This window comes from Molossus molossus, unplaced genomic scaffold, assembly GCF_014108415.1.
Source record: "Molossus molossus isolate mMolMol1 unplaced genomic scaffold, mMolMol1.p scaffold_m16_p_12, whole genome shotgun sequence".
NCBI lineage: Eukaryota > Metazoa > Chordata > Mammalia > Chiroptera > Molossidae > Molossus > Molossus molossus.
The window spans coordinates 52,601,038-52,621,412 of record NW_023425347.1 but is presented as its reverse complement, the minus strand read 5'-3'; the positions used below and the strand labels follow the sequence as shown (position 1 = coordinate 52,621,412).

General features: G+C 44.7%; 1 protein-coding gene across 4 annotated transcripts in view; it reads right to left on the bottom strand.

Moving 5' to 3' along the window:
• Window positions 1-20,375, bottom strand: part of GNG12 (G protein subunit gamma 12) — a 118,826-nt gene that overhangs the window by 84,090 nt on the left and 14,361 nt on the right. Inside the window, exon 1 of one of the 4 annotated variants that reach the window (XM_036256759.1) lies at window positions 2,665-2,725. The exons of 2 other annotated variants lie outside the window; for them this stretch is intronic. The gene's annotated coding sequence lies outside the window, so the exon portion shown is untranslated. Of the gene's footprint in view, window positions 1-406; window positions 469-2,664; window positions 2,726-20,375 lie in introns of those variants that run through there. One more of the 4 variants, XM_036256758.1, reaches the window with a different exon arrangement.

Here is a 20,375-nt window from a genome sequence, read left to right as displayed (position 1 = left end):
TGCAAGCCCTGCCTGCAAAATGCATCTCCCGATTCCAACCACATCTCCGCATCTCCTCCTCCTGCTCCCCCAACACCCCCCACATGGTCCAAACTGGCAGCATGTCTCACCTGGTTGACTTCAGCAGCCTCCGTACTGATCTCTGGACTTCTCTCTCGTCCCCCACACCCCCCACGGCCAGTCTCCCGGCAGAAGAAGTGTCATCAGATCACTTTATTCCCCTGTTCAAAACTCCCCCATGGCTTCCTAGCATGCTGAGCACACACACTAAAGCCCACCCTTTGGCCTACCAGACAAAACAAGACCCGGCCCTGGCTCACTCTGTCCAGCCAACTGACCACCCCAACCCTCAAGTGTTCCAAGCGGTCTCCTGCCTCAGGGCCATGGCACTGATTCTTCCTCCTACCTGAACTTCTCACAGATACCCTCGGCCTACACACTTCGCAAACACACATCCTTCAGGTCTTGGTGACAAGAGTCATCTCCTCCAAGATGCCCTCCTTTCTTCCCTTCCCCTGCTTTGTTTTCTCCACAGTACTTAACGTTCTAGTTTCTAGGCTACTGAATGAAGCGCCCTCTCCTTCCCTGGAATGTATACTCCACAAGAAAAGGATGTTGTGTGTTCCCTGCTCTCCCCCCAGGGCCCGAGGCGCCGCCTGACACAGACTAGGCATTCAACAACAGAATTTGTCTTGTTACTGAATGAATGAATGCACAGTCTCGACCAGCCAGAAATAACTTGTTGAACTTCATTTTCGGATGTTTGTATTATGAAATAAATATTTCCCCTCTTCCCAAGTGAATCATAAGATAATATGATTTTTAGGTGACACATTCCCTCTCCCCATTATGGTAAGTCTGTCCTCTCTGAAACACCCCACTGGGGAGTGGACTAGAGTACCCCATCCCCTTGGGAAATCAATGATGTGGTAGTTAAGGTCAACGTATAAAAATTCATGACTATACCCTGAGTTTTACTAAGTATCTGATATGTTTTGCAATCTTTTGCCTCATACTAAATTTAGCCTTAAAGCTTTACTGCCTTAAAAAAAACACAAAGGCTCAGAGAATTCAATAAAGAGACTGTCTGCCTTATTTATGGCAGAATCAGTGTTTCTTTCAGTTAATTCTGGCTACGCTGGCTATGGTTTCAATGCAAAGTGGTTTGCTACACTACTTTTGTTGTATGCTTCCAGGCGGCCACAGAAAATATTGTGGAATATTAAGAAAACCCATCAGAAGACACAGAAAGAAGGAAGAAGCCCAGATCCCTCCCACCAGGCACCTCCAATACATGTGGGTTTGCCGGTTGCTTCTCTAATATGGGTGCTTTTCAGAAGCACAGTGTTTCCCTCCATGAATGAGCCCCATTTATCAGGAAGCGCCGAGTGGCCCTTGCCCGCTCCATTCTCCCAGTCTCCTGGCACTGTGCCAGCGTGGCAGTGAATGCCACCCCGCAGAGACCAGTATCTCCTTCCGTGAATTCCACCTTTCTCGCCATTACTCGGCCTTTTAGCAAACCTCAGCTTCAGAGAGTTCAGACCACTGGCATTTTTGTCTACTATGTCTTTTCTCCTATCCTTAAATCATCACCTTTCTGGAGCTTTTACTAGGGGGACTCTGAAGTTCTTATATAAAAGATATTATTAACCTCTGGTCACTTGAGGATATGAACAAATGCTAACATTAGAAATGATAGAAAACTTCGGTCAATATCAGCTCTGCCCTTTTACCTCCTCAATAAATAAAATGTAATAAATCACAGGCAAATCTTGGTGAACTTTTATTTACATGTATAAGTATTTCTTTCAGGCTTAAAGGTTTTGATGTTTATTACATGGAATCCTATGAATTTAATTTTTCAGGAAAGGAAATTGTTAGGTGGCTTCTTTTTTCAAAAAGGAAAATGTTGGATACTGATTATTAAGCATTTTGCCATCCAAGGTCAAAAGCTTCCACAAAACACTTTGATTTTTGTTTTTTTTAAATCACAAATCTGGATTCCTAGAATATGTGCGTGTGCATGCAATTTAACTCTGGATTTAATTCCACTGTAGCCTTTGCATCCTGCTTAGGCTGTGCGAGGGGCTTCCTTTCCTTTCTTCCTCTGTGCTCTGAACAGTGAACATGAGCAGAGCCAACACAAACCACACACTAGTGACATTGTGACCGACCCTCACATTCCTACACTCCTCTGCAAAGCAGCACCGCCAACCCTTTCAGCCCCTCCCCCATCCGCCCCAGCCCCTCCCCCATCCGCCCAGCCCCCTCCAGTACGGTTTTACATTTCCTTCTCTTCATTTAGCTTTGTGGGGGAAATATTTTGTTAGCGTCCTTTGGCCAGTTTCCGCAGTCAGGGCTACAGCATTTCAGAGGCCTAGCGCTAACTCCAGACAATATTGGACTATTTTAACTCTTTACGCCTCTTTCCTTCTGCCACTCAAACAGGAAGAAGAAGAAAAAGAAAACCCAGACACACACACCAAAGAGACATATAGTCACAAAAACATTTCTACCCAGCTTAAAACCCACGGGAATCTTAACATCCCAACTGGGAGGCTTGCAAATCCTGAGTCCCCTAACACAGGTAAGAGACTTACCAGTAAACAGTGGCTACTAAACTTGAATGTCTTGCCTTTTTTTTTTTTTTTTTAACTGGTTTACCTGGGTGAAAATGAGCTGACACGATGATGGTTCCCTGTCCACATTTCCTCGCTAACCGAACCCCTGTTTGTTCAGGAGGAGGAGCCGGGAGCTCAGGAAAGGTAGGAGCCCTGCTCTGAGGGTGGCCACACGTTGTCAATCTGAGGGGAAGTTCTGTGAGGATTCTGGGAAAGGATTATGCCTCCTCATGAAAGCCAGGAGCTGCATAATAGGCGTCTCCTTAGTTCTCAACTTTGAAACTGATCATGAGACACAGAACTGTGAGAGCCATTTGGGTGACCATGAGAAAGCAAGTCTAAATTTTAAAAACTCAACACAGCAAAGAGGGTGGACCAAAGCAATGAGAAGAGCAAAGATCAGGGCAAATGGCAGAAGCAGCTGCCTCCTTCAGACTTTCCTGTGATGTGCAAACTAACCCCCTACTTGTTAGGGCCACAATTAATCATGTTTCCTGTTACTTATAGCCTTGATATACATGAGATGACAAAAGAGGTTTAAGGATTCTTAATTTGGTCCCTACTAACTTAGAAGTGAAAGAATCTGCTTAGCAAATCTCAATCTAACAGGGCAAATATAACTTGCATAAATCATGTATATTATGTATATATGTATACATACTACATATGTAATATATTATTTTTATGTATATTATTTACCACAGAGGCCCTCGTCTTCCCAATCCAGAGTGATCTCTCCTTCCATTTATCTATCCATCCATCTAAACAATCAATCATCCATCTATTCATCCATCTGTCCATGCATCCATCTTTTCTTTTTTTCTGCCAACAACCTACCTGCTGAGCCCCTACCCAGTGCTGGGCATTGCACTAGGCACTAAAAACATAAATAACCCAAAGGACAGACAATATGATGCCCCTTTTAGAGATAAGGACACTGAAGTTCAGAAGGTTTAAATGTTTGTCCCAAAACCACAAGTCTACAAGTGGCAGAGTTAAGAGTCAAATCTTGTATGTACTTTTCATGATACCATGCAGCGTCAAACCTAACCGTCACTCTGTGAGCCTAATTTAGAAATCACAAAAACTGTATTGCTTTCTAATAGTCTACAATTTTGACTGCCCCACCCCACCACCTACAGCTCATCTGAAGTCGTTACATTGTACTGTTACCAGACATCTGCAGCACTCAGACGAACGTCCCCTTTTCAACTGGAAGTCTGACTCTGCTTACAGGATGGCAATGTCACCACTGTGTGCACCATCAGTCAGGGACCTTGTCTACTTTGCTTACCGGTGCCTGCTACTCTCTGGCATATGATAGGTTCTCCCTACATATCTGCTAATTAAATGAAGAAAAATAAGCCAAAGAGTCAGATGCTGTCTCAGGAAACCCTGACTGCCAGTTCTTAAGACTCTTAGTGTAATGAGTTGACATCACTTCCAAGACTTTGGCAGAGAGCACCATTCTAGAAGGCACATAACAAATTGCTGACTAAGTGATCTGTACACAATATTTACAGCAAATATGTTCCTCACTGTGAAACTCGGGATACAACCCAAATGTCCAGTATTGAATGAAAAGTTAAACCAACGGCTACTTATCTGTGCAGGGATCATTTTATTGCCGTCACAAGGAGAAAGATGTGGAATGTGAGATACAAGGCAAAACAAACCAAGGTCAGATGCAAAAGTAGACCAACAAAAAGGACGTATGCTTTGACCCAGACTACACAAAAATACGCATGCGGAAACTGCCTGGCATCAGAACGGGAGTCTGGACTCAAAAGAAGTTTTTATCTTAAGAGGCCAATAAAAATTCAGAATTAATAAAATCACTCACAATCAGCTCTTATTTCTATTCTTTTATCTCCATGGCCCGCTTATGATTAATTGTACAGAATTCTTACGAAATGCATGTTCACAATTTAATATGTGACCAATCTTGAAAAACACGCCTTCTAGGTGCCTATGAGGAAAACGAATGCCCTGCTGACAAAAGGCACCCATTTATTTGCCAGGCTAAACATATACATTGTGCTCAGTGCCTGAGGCCACATGATAATGAATGTTCTGTGTGTGTGCATGTGTGTAAAAAGCACAATACACGACTCTTCCCAAACTGTAAATTCAGATAACGCTGTCGGTGCTTTGCAGAACCACCATTCCTTGCTGAGACTGGTGCACTCAGGGTGCTTGTGGCTTGGGGTCTGCATTTCTACACCCTTCCCTTGGCTACCTCTGGCTTGTTCAAGAATTCCTCAACTTGGGTGCATCTCTCTCAAGTGAAAATAATAACAATGGTACCATTTATTGAATATCTTACTACATGCTAAACACAGCCATAAGCACTTTGCTGTGAGCCCCATTTCAATCTCGTCTTTTATAACCCCAGACACAGAGTATATGACATATAGCAGGTGCTCAATAATATATGTTTATTGGTCGAGTTACACTTTAGTTCATTTAACGCTCACGTCCACACTAAGAGGTATTACAATATTAACATTTTATAGTTGGGGTACAGAGAGTCAAGGCAATTGCTTAATAGCAAACATTTTGCTAAGGTCAATAGAAATGGATGAGTTAGCTGCCTACCTCAGCTCACTCCACTTCGACACCTGACTCATTCTAACTTGGAATATCACACTTTCATGAATTAAAAACACAAAAAGGCATACTCACCAAAATAATATTTAAGATTATTGTTTTATTCATATCACTTTATCCTGCCATTAACATAATCGACACTTCACTGGAATTCAGGGACCCTTTACAGTCCTTGAAATTGAGGCTTTTGCTTATTTGGCTTAATCTATTGATATATATACTGTCAGAAATTAAAACAGAAATTTAAAAAATATCTACCAATGTGTTAAAAATATATAACAATAATAAATCCATTAGATCTTAACAACATTTTATAAAAAACTAGGTTTTCCAAAACAAAACAAAACAAAAAAAACTTAGTGAGAAGAGAATTGTTACACATTTTTGTAAATCTCTTTAATTTTTGTGGATAACACAAAAATAAGACTTAACACTCCACCCCTGAAATTTCAAGAAGACCAACTAGGATTGTGTGGCTTAGAGAACAGGGCCGTGGCTGTGGTATTTCTGACTTTAGGAAAATCTCTAATTGATTTTATTCAAATAATTCTCAGTCAAACTTTTCAGATCTGGCCTAGAAAATGGGGTCGGAGATGGAAAACAGAAGAACACTTCTGTTCGGGTCAACATGGGTGCTGTCTCTGAGGAGTCCCCGATGTGGGCACAAGGCATTTAACAAGAAAACCATTCCTTCCTCGGGTGACCACGCGAGCCTGGCTCTGCAAGTTCAGTAGCAAGCAGGCGCCTCCACAGACAGGATCACCACAATGGCCTCAGAACCAGCTTCTCTGACTCAAACGCTGTCTCTTCAGATCCTTCCTATTCCCCAAGTCCGCCTATTCTTCCCTAATTCCATTTTCAGTCTTCTGTTCAAGAGCCTATAGAAACCACAGCCTACAGGAGGTCCCTTTTACCTCCGCTTGTCTGCCCACCACTGTTGGCTTTCAATGCCCTACACAACGTGAGGCCACCTGAGCTAACCAAGCTCCTCTTTACCCTACTTGGGTGCCCTCCCCTCTCATCCTCTTCCTTTCCTCACACATGCCTCTCAGCCAGGTTGTGGTCACAGCCTGGGATGCCCTCTGTCCACTCAAGTCCTGTCAGGTCCTGCTAACAGCACCTCCTCCAAAGTGACTCCCCCACTCTCACCGCAACCCCCACAATGGACTTCCAATCACCTTCCTGTATGTTAAGCTCTTTTGTGGAAAGAAACAGACTCCCTCAGGTGAGCTCAAATATTAGAGGCTTACTGTAAGGACACACAGGACAATAGGGCCCTAAGGAAAGTAGTTCAAGAACTGAGACGAGCCAAGGCAACTTTAGGGATTGGATTCTCTGGTCTCCCATCAGCAGCAGGAGTGTGGGATCCCCCACACCGATGACAACCCTGGTTTTTCCTCCGCGTCTACTCCTCCGACCATACATCTGGGGTCTTCCTCTCTGCGTCTTCTTCCTCACAGTTTCTGCTAACTCCGAGCTTGCCTTATTCATAGGCTCTTTGTAGCTGTCTTCTCAGTCACCGATTAGAATGTCACTTGCCAACTTTCCCAGTCCTGGGAATTTTTCATTCACAAATTCCTATAAAGAATCCAGTCTGGGCACATGGAGTCTTTAAACTGGGCTGAGGCTCTCACAGCAGGCCAGGTTGCTTGTCAGACTATGGCTGCATTGGCGTCAGGGGCTCTTGACCCAATCAACCGAGGCTACCAGAGAAGGGTAGGGGGAGAAGTCACACTCAGGAACGTGGCCACCCATTTTTAACGAATAGTTCAGGCTGTTTCCCTCCGCAGAAGCCGGACCTTTTAAGAAGGGGCTTTAGGCATGGCAGACACAATTCTTAGTCTCTCCAGTGAACTGTTCTTCTTCCCATCTCTAATGGACTTACAATAAAATGCAACCCCAGGCTGGGCCATGGATGAAAGAGTACTGTATACTGTTCTATAAGCGGTTCATGACTATTTGTCCTAACTCTGTACCTAACTAGGTCATGCCAGAGAACCCAGAACCACAGTGATATTCATGGATCAGCTTCACTACAACTGTTTACACATAGTTCTAATATAGCAGTTCTCAAACTTTTCAGTTTCAGGGACCCTTTCCAGTCCTTGAAATTGAGGATCACGAAGGGCTTTTGCTTATTTGGCTTAATCTATTGATATTGTCAGAAATTATAACAGAAATTTTAAAAATATCTACCAGTGCGTTAAAAATATATAACAATGATAAATCCGTTAGATCTTAACAAAAACAACATTTTATGAAAAACTAGGTTTTCCAAAACAAAACAAAACAATTTAGTGAGAAGAGAATTGTTTTACATTTTTGTGAATCTCTTTAATGTCAAGTCTCTGCAAATCTCTTTAAGAGAAGATAGCTGGATTCTCATTTCCGCTCCCAAGTCCTACCTGTTGTGCTATGTTGTTTTGGTTATAGTATATGAAGAAAGTCTGGCCTCACACAGACATAGACAGAAAGCCTTTTCCAATAACTATGGATAGTCTTCTATGATACTATACCAAAACTCAAGAGAGAGTTTTTTTAAAGGTTAACTGAAACCCTTTCACAATTAACTTTCCAAACTCTGCTACAGTGTAAAAATGGATTAGTCTACCTTGCGTTTGAATAGACCTTTTACCCACGCAGCGTTTGTAACATCACCCATGGTCATTGAGAAGTACTGGTTCACTGAGTTATGCAGGTTTTCCTAATGTTGACACAGTTCATCACACAATATCAAAAAAGCACACCCATTAACGTCAGCACTGATCTCATCAGGTAAGTCTTTAAGTATCAGAAAGTTGTCAAGCTTATGGTGGCAGACACGGGTTTTTCAAAATTCTAATTTTTGCTTAAAAGCTAGAATTTTACCATTGGCAACCAATACTGACAGGTGTTTTTCTTGAAGTGATAGGCTGGCTTTGTTCTTTTATGACAAAACATCCACCAAATATCCAAGTCTGAATAATCCTCGTTTGTCTGTGAGACATTCTTTCAAGTAAAAATGGTATTAGGTAAAAAAGCGGCTAGTTCAGCTTGCAACTAAAATAATTGCACAAGTGTTTCTCCTCAAGACATTCTTCACACTAAATTATTAGCAGTAGAGCTTCATTCTCCCCATTCAGTCATATAGAATAATAAAAAGATGTGTGATCAAGGGCTGAGACTTAACAAAGTCAGTAATTTTTACTGCTCAAAGGACATTCTTAAGTAAAAAGAGCACTTCGTTTTGTTTCCCACTGTGTGTGTTGGTGAGAAATGCGGGCACTGGTGCAGCACTGTCTTGATTAATGATTGGGCGCCAGGAGTTTTAGACACCACTGTTTTTGCAGCATCTTTCAAATGTCAACACCATGAAACAGTCAAATAATATCTTAATATTATGACAATAAATTTGACTTTGTGGACTCTGTGAAAGGATCTTGAGACCCTCAGGGTCTATGAACCACACCATGAAAAACACTGTTCTAAAAAGTGTTTAATAAATATTCTTGAATCCCTCAAAGAATGAATAAAACTTTACAGTTAGCAGGGAGGTCCTGGATAACACACCTTTTCAGTTGGGACATCAAGACCACAGAGGGTGTTTAAGGTCAAGAAGGCTGGGAGGAGCATAAGCAAATGTGAGGTGCTAGAAATGCACTGGGAACTTGCTTGGAGCAGAAGCATAAGAAAATACAACTCCAGGTGACCAGCACCTTACAGTACATAGCAGAGCAGGGTCACAATGTCATCTCTGTCAATTGCCTACAAGAACACAATGATGTGGGAATTATCATCATCCCTCTTGTACAGATAAGGAGACTGAGGTCAGTCTGCAGGCTCTTTGAAAGCAGAAACCCTGTCTGTTTCCTTCACTAATGAATATTCAAAAGCCTTACACAGCAAGCAGCACATTCAGGGCACACAATAAATACTCACTATATAAATAAACACATAATGTTCAGAGAAATTAATTATCTGCTCAAAGATCACACACCTAGAAAATGGTGGCCCCAGGGATGAGCCCAGATCTTCTGGCACCAAATGCCACGTTGTCCCACCATACCCTGATGTTCAAAGTGACAGAAACCAGGGCCATGCTGTGAGGGGCTCAGATGTCAGTAAAGGTGGTTTATGAATTGAGGAATTTAGAGTAAGGGAGTTACATGATCTCATTTGGGCAGCAGAGGATTAAACCCAGCGGGATCTGGGAAGGCTTGGAGTGGAGAAGAACAAGAGGAGCAGAGACCAGACTGGATTCTTTCGATGGTCTAGGTGAAAACCATGACTTAGGTGGTAGGGTGGGGGAGTTAGACACACCTCACCGATTTCCCACAATTCTGGCATTTAACAGTGTGAATTTGGACAAGTTATCCTTCCTGTTTGATCCTTACTTTCCTCATCTACAGAATGAGATAATAATACATAATTTCAGAGTTGCTGTGAATGTTAAATGGAAAATATGCACACAAAACAGCAGCGCAGTTCTTGGGTCAATACATAGTAGCTACAAAAAAAAGAAGGAGGAGGAGGAGGAGGAAGAAAGGTGAGGGGAAGGAAGGAAAGGGGGAGGAGAAGAACATATTTGCTGAACGCATGAGTGAGCCTGGGCAGTGCCACAGAGCTAATCTATAAGCTGTTCTTGTGGTTTCTTAACTAGAAAATAAGAAAAAAAAACATCAGTTCATTCTAAAGTTTCAAGCCTGGGTGACCAGAAGAATGAGCTGATATGCAGGTGCCCACAGGGCATCCAAATGGAGGTGCCCTGAAGGCTGGTACTGTGGCTGCCAAAGAGTCAGACTTCCTACCAAGATCTGCAGGTCCTTCGCGGAGAGGGGACAGGGAAGGGCACAGAGTAAAGGATCGATTAATGTCTATGGGGCACGTGGCACTGTAAATGAGGGCAAATGGAAATAAGAAGAAAACGGGATCAGATACACAAGGAAGCACCTGTTTAAAACCATTTACTGGCTCCAAACCCTTGTCTGCAAGGCACATTCAGGCTCTGTCTCGTCAGCCTCCAGCCAGCCGCTCCTGCTGCTCGGCCAGACCTGACATTTGATGCTGTCACAGCACCAGACTTCCACATACTCAGTTCTTACGGCTGCAAGGCAGCCGCTGCTTCCCAGAAGCAGTTTCTCTGAAACTGGCACTTGTTCAACTTATTATTTTTAAGGCCACGTCTTCAGATGATGGCAAAATAAAACAAAATAGCCTGGCCAGTGTGGTTCAGTGGTTGAGCGTCGACCCATGAACCCAGAGGTCGCCGGTTTGATTCCCGGTCAGGGCACATGCCCAGGTTGTGGGCCTGATCCCCAGTGGGGGGCAAGCAGGAGGCAGCCAATCAAGGTTCTCTCTCATTGATGTTTCTATCTCTCTCTCCCTCTTCCTTCCTCTCTCTCTAAAATCAATAAAGAAAAATAAAACAAAACAGAACAAGCATTAGGGAGAGCAGTGTTTAAGTGGGACATTTGAAGCTCTGGTTCCCTCACTGCCCCGGGTCTTCTGTCTGCTACCTCTCCCTGCCCTGCCTGCTGTGTCCTCCACGCCCCACCACACTCGCCTCTCCCTACTCCTTCCCCAAGCTCCCACTGGCTTCCTTCTGCCCACCACTCGTTGGGGTGTGTCCTGCTGTTGGAGAGCGAGGTGTCTCTCTCCTGAGACGTGACCTTGTCCTGGACGTCGCAGATGCTTAGTCCCAGTGTGGCTGAGTGGACCAGGCAAGCTGACAGAGAAAGCCACAGAGGAGCAGCAGGCAGGGGATGGGTACCACTGGCCAGCGGCGTGAGGAGAGACCAAGGATGCCAGGCAGAGAAGCGAGTGGATTTCACAAACAGAAGACTAATGCATGCATTCTCATTGGGAATGGTACTGTCCTCCCCAATGGGTGAAAATTGGTTTTTGGGTGAAAGGAGTAAAAAATCGTTTAGATATTACAAGAGTTTATGGCCCTCTGATGCCCAACTCTACCCAATAAAAACCTTATTCCTTAATATTTAATTTATCTCATTAGAGATAAATTTAAGTTCATTTAAATTCAAGCTATTTAATTAATTAACTTAAAGTTATTTTAGCTTTTCTTCTTATGGGGTGATGATGAAAACAAAGCCGAGAAGCACTGATCTATTAGAAGGGGTGAGATAAGGGCACCTGTAGGGACTGAACGCAGAAGGAGACAGTGGAGGAAACAGCAGTGATGATGACCTTCCCTCCTTCCCTTCCCTGAGCCATAACTGCACGGAACACTTCCTACAGGTCAGGCCCTGCATTCAGTGCTGTACATGCATTATTTTACTTTTATCCTCACAACCATCTCATGAAGTTATGTTCCCTTTTTACAGATGTTTAGAGACTATAGGTAGCTTATCCAAGAGCCCACAAGTGGTCAGTGGTAAATGACTCAAATTTAGTGTTCAGCCCAAGTCGGATACACTGGGGGAGTGTAATGATGGTAACTACCAGCAGAGCGGGCAGGCCTGAGCACAACTGCTGGAGGAGGGGAAGAAGTTTCTAGTACATGGTGAGTGTACCGAAAAACCAAACCAAACACAACAACGTTATTTGGATGAGAGAGTGGAAAAGCGAAAATGCAACTGGGAGAAAAGACAACTGATGGAGAAGGAATCCAGGCAGCAGGACAAGACAGATTCCAGGAGGAAAGGCTGGTCTTGGAAAGCAACAGAGCAGGGAGAGACAGGAAGGAAGCTGGGAAAGCAGTCCAGGGCTGTGGGCAGGTGATGCGGGCAGTCCAGCCGCGGAAGGCAGAGTGCATGGATTCCTGATGAAATCAATCCACAGGGACAGCACTACTTTCTCCAGCAACCTCCTTGAATGAGGATCAGTTAATGAATATTATGTATCTCTCTTTCCCTAAATCCCAGAGTTACAAAAGGCAACCGGACCCTGCTTTAGTGAAATAATTCCCAACCTTTTCCAGTATGAAGACAAGTTGCCATCAAAAACAAAAACAAAAACAACTTCCCACTCAGTAACAGTAGCTGTCATTTAGTATCCATTGTGTGAGAAGATATTCAGTGCACATTAACTTTGTCCAGCTGAGACACTTAATAAGACCTCACAATGTCTTTATCACAAAAATATATTTGAATAGCAGACATCCAATTGGTGAGAAGTTCAGTCTGAGGTCCATGCTTGCTTTACATCTGAATTTGCAAACCCCTTACAATAAATCCCCTCCATCCCCACCTTGAACCATAGACTGAGGACAACGTATACAACGTGACGTCCCAGATTAAAGGGGTCTGGCATTACCACCCGGCCTCAGTTCAAATTCCAGTTCTCTGATGACCAGTAATTTAATGACAAGTGAATGACTGAAATTCAGTATGCCTCTGTTTTCTCCTTTATGAAATGTGAATAGTAATACAAGGTTTTTAGCTTCGAATGAGACAGTACCCAATACACAACAGGTCATTAATAATATCATTTCTGTTCTCTAAAATCAGTGGTTCAGTGTCCAGAGTGCAGTCCTGAACTAGCAGCTTCGGCATCATCTGGGAATTGGTTGGAAATACAAATTTTCAAGCCCCAACTCAGACTCCTCTGGGGGGTGGGCCTAGCTAGCAATCTTTGTTTTAACAAGCTCTCCCGGTGATTCTGGTGCTCACTCAAGTTTGAGAAGCACCGTTTTGGAGTAGCGGTTTTTAACGTTTTCATCTTGTAGGCAGAGGAATCCTTTCTTCAAAAGGGATCTTATTCAGAAGACTGGTTTGTGAAGCATGTAAATTTGAATTAGCTCTGATAGTACTGGGTAGGGAGAGCTCTGACATGTACCCTGCAGGTCCTGCCCCATTCCCTGGAGCCGTCCCAAGGGACCTCAGGGACAGAAACCAGTGGTCTCGAACACAGTTACAGATACTAAAATTTTTGGTGCACCATGCAAAGAATTAAAAGACTCAACACAACACTAAGCCATGCAACCATAATTATAGGACAAACACTGCTGCAGAAAAATAATGCTCCCTGGGTTTTAAAGGGCATCTGCAGTTCGCACTGGATCACCAGCCAGCACCACACGACTGGCCCGACTCCACTACCTCATATGCTTGGGGTCAGACTTCTAACAAGTGCCAACCTAGCTATCTTCTTTGGCCCAACTTGATGTTACACTGCCTGCAGCCCAGAGCAAGTGGTACCCACTCACGTCAGGGCAGAAGACCCATTTAATCTTTGGTAGCAGAAATACATTTTAAGCCTTGATCTTTTGATAAGAGACCGCCCACCAGTGAGCCGTGGGCACGCAGTGGAGAATGGCTACCTGGGAATAAGGTTTGAGAACCACTGAGGCAGAGGCTATAATCAAGGAGACCATCCTGAGGGGGGTTTTATTTGTTTATTGAAGAACACACGGTACTGCGTATTCCACGTGGACTTACTCAGGCTGATATGAGAAAATAAGCAAAAGAAAGGAAAGCCAGTAAGGGAGCCACAGTTACCAGGGTGCAGGGAGGATCTGCTTTGGTTTCTCAGATGAAACAGCAGAGCGTGGAGTGATCTGTAAAGAATGCCTAGTTAAGCAAAATTATTATGAAAAACTAGCTTCCACTGATCCAATCACTCATCTGTCATCAGTGCCGTGACTTCCAGCTCTTGGTTCATACGGACTGTTATTATTGTCTCTACCCGGGCAATGATAACCTTGACGCAGTAAGTTCACCAACTGCAACATCGGAGAGAAGAGAAAACCCACCTACAACTTGTATCAAAACCAAAAACATTTTGAGACACCAAAGACTGTTTTTTAAAAAGCTGCCACAGGGATTTCTTCTCACTGATTTTCTAACGTGAGGTTCTCTCAATACCATGGGGGTGGGGTGGGCTGGGGAAGGGAGGGGGACAGAACAGGTATTAATTCCCGTGGCAGATGAGGAAACTGAGGCACAGGCAGGCTAAGTGCCCTGTTAAAGATCACACTGCTGATCAGTGGAGGGTCAGGTCCATAGTCTTCGTGAGGTCTTTGAGAGATCTGGCCCAACACCCTCGTTTTCTAGAGGAGCTACCTTTCATCCAGAAAGTGGGGGTGACTGGCCTAGGGTGATTCTTCCGGTTTGGCACAGGCCAGCTGTCCCTGAACTACTGGAAAAGGGAGCCTCTCCCCTGGTGAGAATGAGGTAGGAGGTAAGGACAGGCCTTTTCTCCTTCTCAGGGTCTGCGAAGTTGGGCTGTCTAAAATGATAACCACTAGCCACATCTGCCTATATGCATTTAAGTTTTCATTATAATCAAATAAAGCAAAAAAAAAAATACTTCTCAGTTAACTAGTCACACCTGAAGTGCTCAAGAGCCACATGTGGCTGGTGGCTGGCACACCGGCCAGCCCGAGGGCTCCCACGGCGCCAGGACGCGCGGTGGCTCAGAGCTCTTCTCCAGCGCGGGCTTGTGGACGGGGGAGCTGGGCGGAGCGGGCAGCTGCACCTGCCATCAGGAGTCTCGGGGACACCGGTAATTAGTTCTGTGAACTCAGGCAACTCTGAGCCTCAGTCTCCCCACTGTAACAAGCAGAAGTTGGGCTCCATGATCGCAATGGCCTCTTTCAACCGTAACATCCATAATTCTGTACCAAAAGCTCCAGACGGCAGATTCCCAACTCCACCCACTTTTCTTTCCTAGGACTTCCATGCTGGCCACTTGGCAAATGAGATCAACAGAATACACTGGGTCTCCAGTATTTCCTAGAAATACAGTCACTGAATATGCATTAAGCGGCAACTTTCTAATTATTTCAAGATTAACATGAGAAACAGCCACAAGAACAATCTCTCCAAATGCTCCCCAGGAACAACTTTTGAAGATACTAAGGAACCTATCCCCAGTGTCCTTCATGTAAGGACCTACATGACCAGCTTGTTGGAGTTTAGGGCCAGAAAGATAGTGTATCTTCCAGAGAGCTGGTCATCTCCTTTCACCACGGAATGAAACTACATTGCTCACTCTGAATCTGGAGTGGGAGGGCACTGGCTTCCCTAGGATCAGATGGGCACACACCAGTCAATGCCTGAGCGCAGGCCCCATGGCCACTGCACTGAACACTGGCGGGTCCCTGCACAGAGCTCCTCACGGCCCCCGCGGCTGTGGCCCCACCACACTGAATATATATCTCAGCAGAGGCCACATCTAATGCTTTTTCAGAGTACAGCTAGAATGATAACATGTTTAAAAATTAAATAGTTCAATGGCCTTCCCACTACACCACACTGTACGAATATAAAATTGGAATACAATGAGAATAAAAAAACATGACCCTCAAATCATTGAGCTAAAGAGAATTACTTACTTATCCTGGCAGAATTTGCAAAAGGCTGGCTTGGGAGGACTTTGGCATCCTCTTCCCAACAGTTACCCCATCAGCCTTCCCAGTTAAATTCCCATTAATTAAAATAACAATGGCAAACATTCACTGAGTGTCTTAGTTTATTCGGTGTCAGGCACAGTTCCATGCTCTTTATATATATTAACTTATGCCTCACAGTGACTCTTCCAAGAAGGCACATTATCATCATTTTCCAGGAGAGGGAACTGAGGCATCCAAAGGTTAAGTAACTTGTTCAAGGTCACACAGTAGCAAGCGGCAGAGCTGGGATTAGTCTCTGTCAGTCAGGCTCCTGTCTCTGCCCTGACACAGCATTGTCTTACCTTATAAAGTATACAGTCAAACACATACTTAGAAAACACTACTAAAACATGCAAGCAAAGTAAAAAAAAAAAAAAAAGATTTTATTTGCTAAGCAAACACCCCTTCCGGGCTGCCAACCCTGAGCCCTTCCTGTTTAGAAATTCTGAAGAACACCAACCCTTTGGTTCTGTCACTTTTCCAACATTTGCTCTAAACTTCCTCAGCATTGTTTTCTGGTGAAATAACCGAAATGCCTGCATTCAGTGCAACAATCAACTAAAGGCATAGTAACACTTAGCAAAACTGTTCCTACCGCTGACAACTCCATATTCAACAAGGGCAAGTCACAGATAATACAAAGACAACTGAGCTGGGAACTGATAATTTCAGTGTTCGGAGTGGTCACGAGTGGGTTTAACAAGTCTGCATGAGCGACTGCTGGGTTCTTTAGAAACATGGTACCGGCCAGGAAGCAGTTCCACTTCCTCTGCACTTTCTGTCCTCCCATAGATGCTGACTCCGTAGAGCCTCTGGTTTTACTGTGCTTTTATGTTTTGTATGCTTAAAAGTCTCTTAAAGGGACTAGAAAATTAACAGTTTTTAAGGGTGTGTGTTTTAGAACTAGATGGATGCATGGTCTAGTCAAGAGGGCACAGGTTTGAATTCTGGCTCTGTAACTCATGAGCTGTGCAGCCCTGGGCAAGTTACTGAACCTCTCTGAGTTATAGTTTACCCTCTTCAGTAAAATAAACTAATTATACTTTATGGGGTTGTAATGCCTGTTCAAGAGCAGGTACACAAAAAAGTTACTTCCCTTTTGCCCTCACCATCAACGCTATAGAAAGTGAAGTCAGTTTGAAAACCAAGCTGCACTCTTGAGTGTTCATTTTTATTTGGTTTATGACCATAAGAGTCCCAAGGGACTCTCACTTTCAGGTGCTTGTGGAAAGTGTTACCATACAGAAGGCTTCCAGCTTTCAAGGGAAAATCCAGGTGAAGTGGACATTCAATCCAAACAAAACTTTGCCCTCCCCCCAAAAGTATCTGTATCCAGCAAAACAAATACCCAAATCAATTCCATGAATGTGAATTTTGCAGGTCATTTTCCCTCACAATTTTTCCTTTACTAAGTGTCTGATAAAAACAAAATACGCTAACGGACCAAAAACAAAATGAACACTGACCACTAAAGCCATTTCTAGTCAAAATTCAAGAGCCTACATATACCTCTCAAAACAATAATTTGCTCTGAGGCGCCACAGGCTGGACCTGGCCATACATGACACTCACGCATGTCGCAGAGTCCCAAGATTCAGTTTTCTCAAGAAAACTGTCCAGGAGATGGTACGACTTGCCCCACAGAGAGAGGCCTTGTCCAAGGCCTCCTTCGCACACGTGCAGCTTGTCCCCAGGACGGCGCTGTCACACTATGGGTGACTGTCAAAACGGGACTGAACAGTGACACTTCCTTCAAGGACACTCTTTTTTGTTTCTACCTCACAGGATACACCAATAATGTGTTCATAAGCAGAAGAGCTGGGTCAGACAGCTTAAAGGTAGGGCTCAGCGTGTTTCAAGGAAGGGGCTCCCAGACCCCAGAATTTCATGAGGAAAATGAGCCCAAATCCCTAAGACTCCCCGGCAGCCACATCACCACATCCCCTGGAGTCCAAGGCCGGCACTGCCAGACGCAGCTAACTCGGGCAGCAGGAAGGCCACTCTCCACCTCCCCGCCCTTGGCTGTGAGCTTGAACCAACGCCTGGGAGCCCTAAGAGACGCTGCCCTCTGGGCCCCGCGCCAGAGGGCTGACTTCACAGGTCTGGGGTGCAGCCAGGGCTTCGTGGTTTTCAAAATCACACCCCAGCTGATTCTAATGTGCAGAGGAGTTCCCAAACCACTACCTCGGTCTCTTCTGCTTTCAAGGCGGCCTGCGCCACTCAATTCTATTCCCTTTAAGGATCATTTTTCTTTTTTTCTAACAAAAGATTAAAACAGGTAACGAATGGACAAAGTCTTAAATTTTAAACTTTTCTTGGTGAAAAAGTCTGAGGTCAGAGTCCTTGGTGTGAATTCACCCCTTTACCCTGACCCTTAATAAGTGATTAGAACACAGAATATACTCCTGAGCGCAAAGGGTACCACCCTCTTTAAAAGGGGGTCGTTACCCTTTACGCTCAGGAGAATATTCTGTGTTTTAATCACTTATTCTGTGTTCTAACGCATCAAGACATTTATGGAGGGAAAGAAGTCTAGAGGAACAGCTCCTTACCCTTCAGAGATCTTTACAAGTGCCTCCCCAAGGACCCAACCTTCACTGGGCTCCTCCCCCTTGACTCACTGAGCCCTGTAGTCTTAATTATAAATTATTCACTATTTGGACAAGGTCTTCCCTCCTCCCTCCACTCTCCTAAAGCCTCCTGCCTCCAGCTCAGGCTGCCTGCGTCCCCCAGCTCCACCCCAGGTTTCCAGGTGCACCCTCAACACTGAGGGTGTGACCTATAAACACCCGTGGGCAGTGAGTGAGGTGGGCGCGGAGAGGGTGTGCCGCAAGGTTCCTCAGGTCTGGCTCCTGCCCACTCAACCCTTCTGGTATGGGCAGGGCTGGGTAATAAGAGGTTCTGAGCCTGGCGGGCACCCAGATAGACCCCCAACTCACAGGGTAGACTAGACAAGGCTGCACAAAGTGGGAAAACAAGAGGTGTGGGGTTCTAATCTCACCTCTGTCATGTGCTAACTCCATACCCTTGGATAAGTAACAGAAACAGTCTAGAAGGAGCCTCAGTTTCTCCATCTGTAAAATGGAAACGGGTGTTTGACCAGTGTTCCAGCCCGTTCAGGCTGCTGTAACAAGCATTCCACTGACTGGTGACGTCAACAACCAACTCCTGTTTCTCAGTCATGGAGCTGGAAGGCCACGCTCAAGGCACCGGCAGATGCAGCGAGAGCCTGCTTCTGGGCTCACAGACGGCTGTCTTCTCACTGTCCTCACTCGGTGGACAAGGCAGGACAGCTCTCTAGGGCACTTTTTATTCGGACACTAATCCTATTCATGAGAGCTCCACTCTCATGACTTATCACTTCCCAAAGGCCTCACCTCCTAATACCCTTCTGTTGGAGGTTAGGATTTCAACACGTGAATTTTGTGAGGACATAAATATGCAGTCCATAATAACCAGACTCCTCACAAAGCTTTCTGAAAAGCAGTGCTCAAAGTTGGATTATTTTAATACAATATAAATTCTCTAAACATTATTGAGTCTTCTCTACACTGGGCACTGCCTGTCACTGGCAATACAAAAATGAAAGAGTGTCACTGACTTCAAGGGACACAACACATTCTGAAGGGGAGACAGAAATACGGAACTATACAATTCGGTGTAATAATTGGTTGAACAACATACCACTGGAAACCCAGACAAGGGAAAATTTAAATATGTCCAACAAGGGGGGTAAAGAAGAGATCAAATAGGTGCCAGCAAGTGTATTATCACCTAACATTTCTGGAGCTGTAGATGTCAGGCACTGTTCTAGGCCCGTTATGTATATAATAATTTCAGGTGAGCCTCAAAATGGTCTCCTGAGGTAGACAGGTACTGTTACCCCCATTTTACAAATGAGGACTCTGAGATTCAGAGATGACTATGGTCTGAATGCATGTGTCCCCTAAGAATTCACATTGAAATCCTGAACCCAAATGTGATGGCATTAGGAGCTGGGGCCTCTGGGAGGTGATTAGGTCATGAGAGTGGAGCCTTCGTGAATGCAATCAGTGCCCTTACATAAGAGGCCTCACAGGCTCCCCACCTTCCCCCACGTAAGGGCTCAGCAAGAAGACAGGACAGGTGTTTATGAACCGGAAAGTGGGCTCTCAGCAGACGCTGCACCCATGGTGTCATGATCTCGGACTTTCCAGCCTCCAGAATTGTGAGAAATAAATTGCTGTCACTTATAAGCCACCTTTCCTGTGGTATTGTCATAGCGGCCTGACCGGAACAAAACAGAGAGGTAGTCACTCAGTCACATGGCTGGTGAGTGGCAGAGCTGGGCTTGGGTCCTGGGCTTGCCCTCAAGCTCTAGATCATCATCTTTTGATGACACTGCATCTACTGTAACTGTGGAAACAGTCTGACCTCCCCACGCCCTTGCCCAGCCTAGGCCAAGCCAGGCACGCCATCCCCGGGACCACATGCTCCACTCACACTGCTGTTTAACACTCTGTCCCAGTGTCACATGTTTGTGGGTCCATTACCCCCACCCCCGCCCCGAGCTTGGTGGTCCTGAAGGGCAGGAATAGAATGCAGCAAGAGCCTAGTAAACAGCTGGTATTTAATAAATGTTTTCTTAATGGATAAAAGAGAGAATGACATTATGCTAGGTTTCAAAAGACAGGCAGAAAATCACTGGGTAGTTTGAGTGAAACTTTCTCGAAAGTAGAGGTAGTACCTTAGTCATCTTATGTCCCCAGAGTCCGTCTGGCACTGTTATTGATGCTTAATGTGTAATAAACTCTAAGCAGAGGAAACTGACAAAA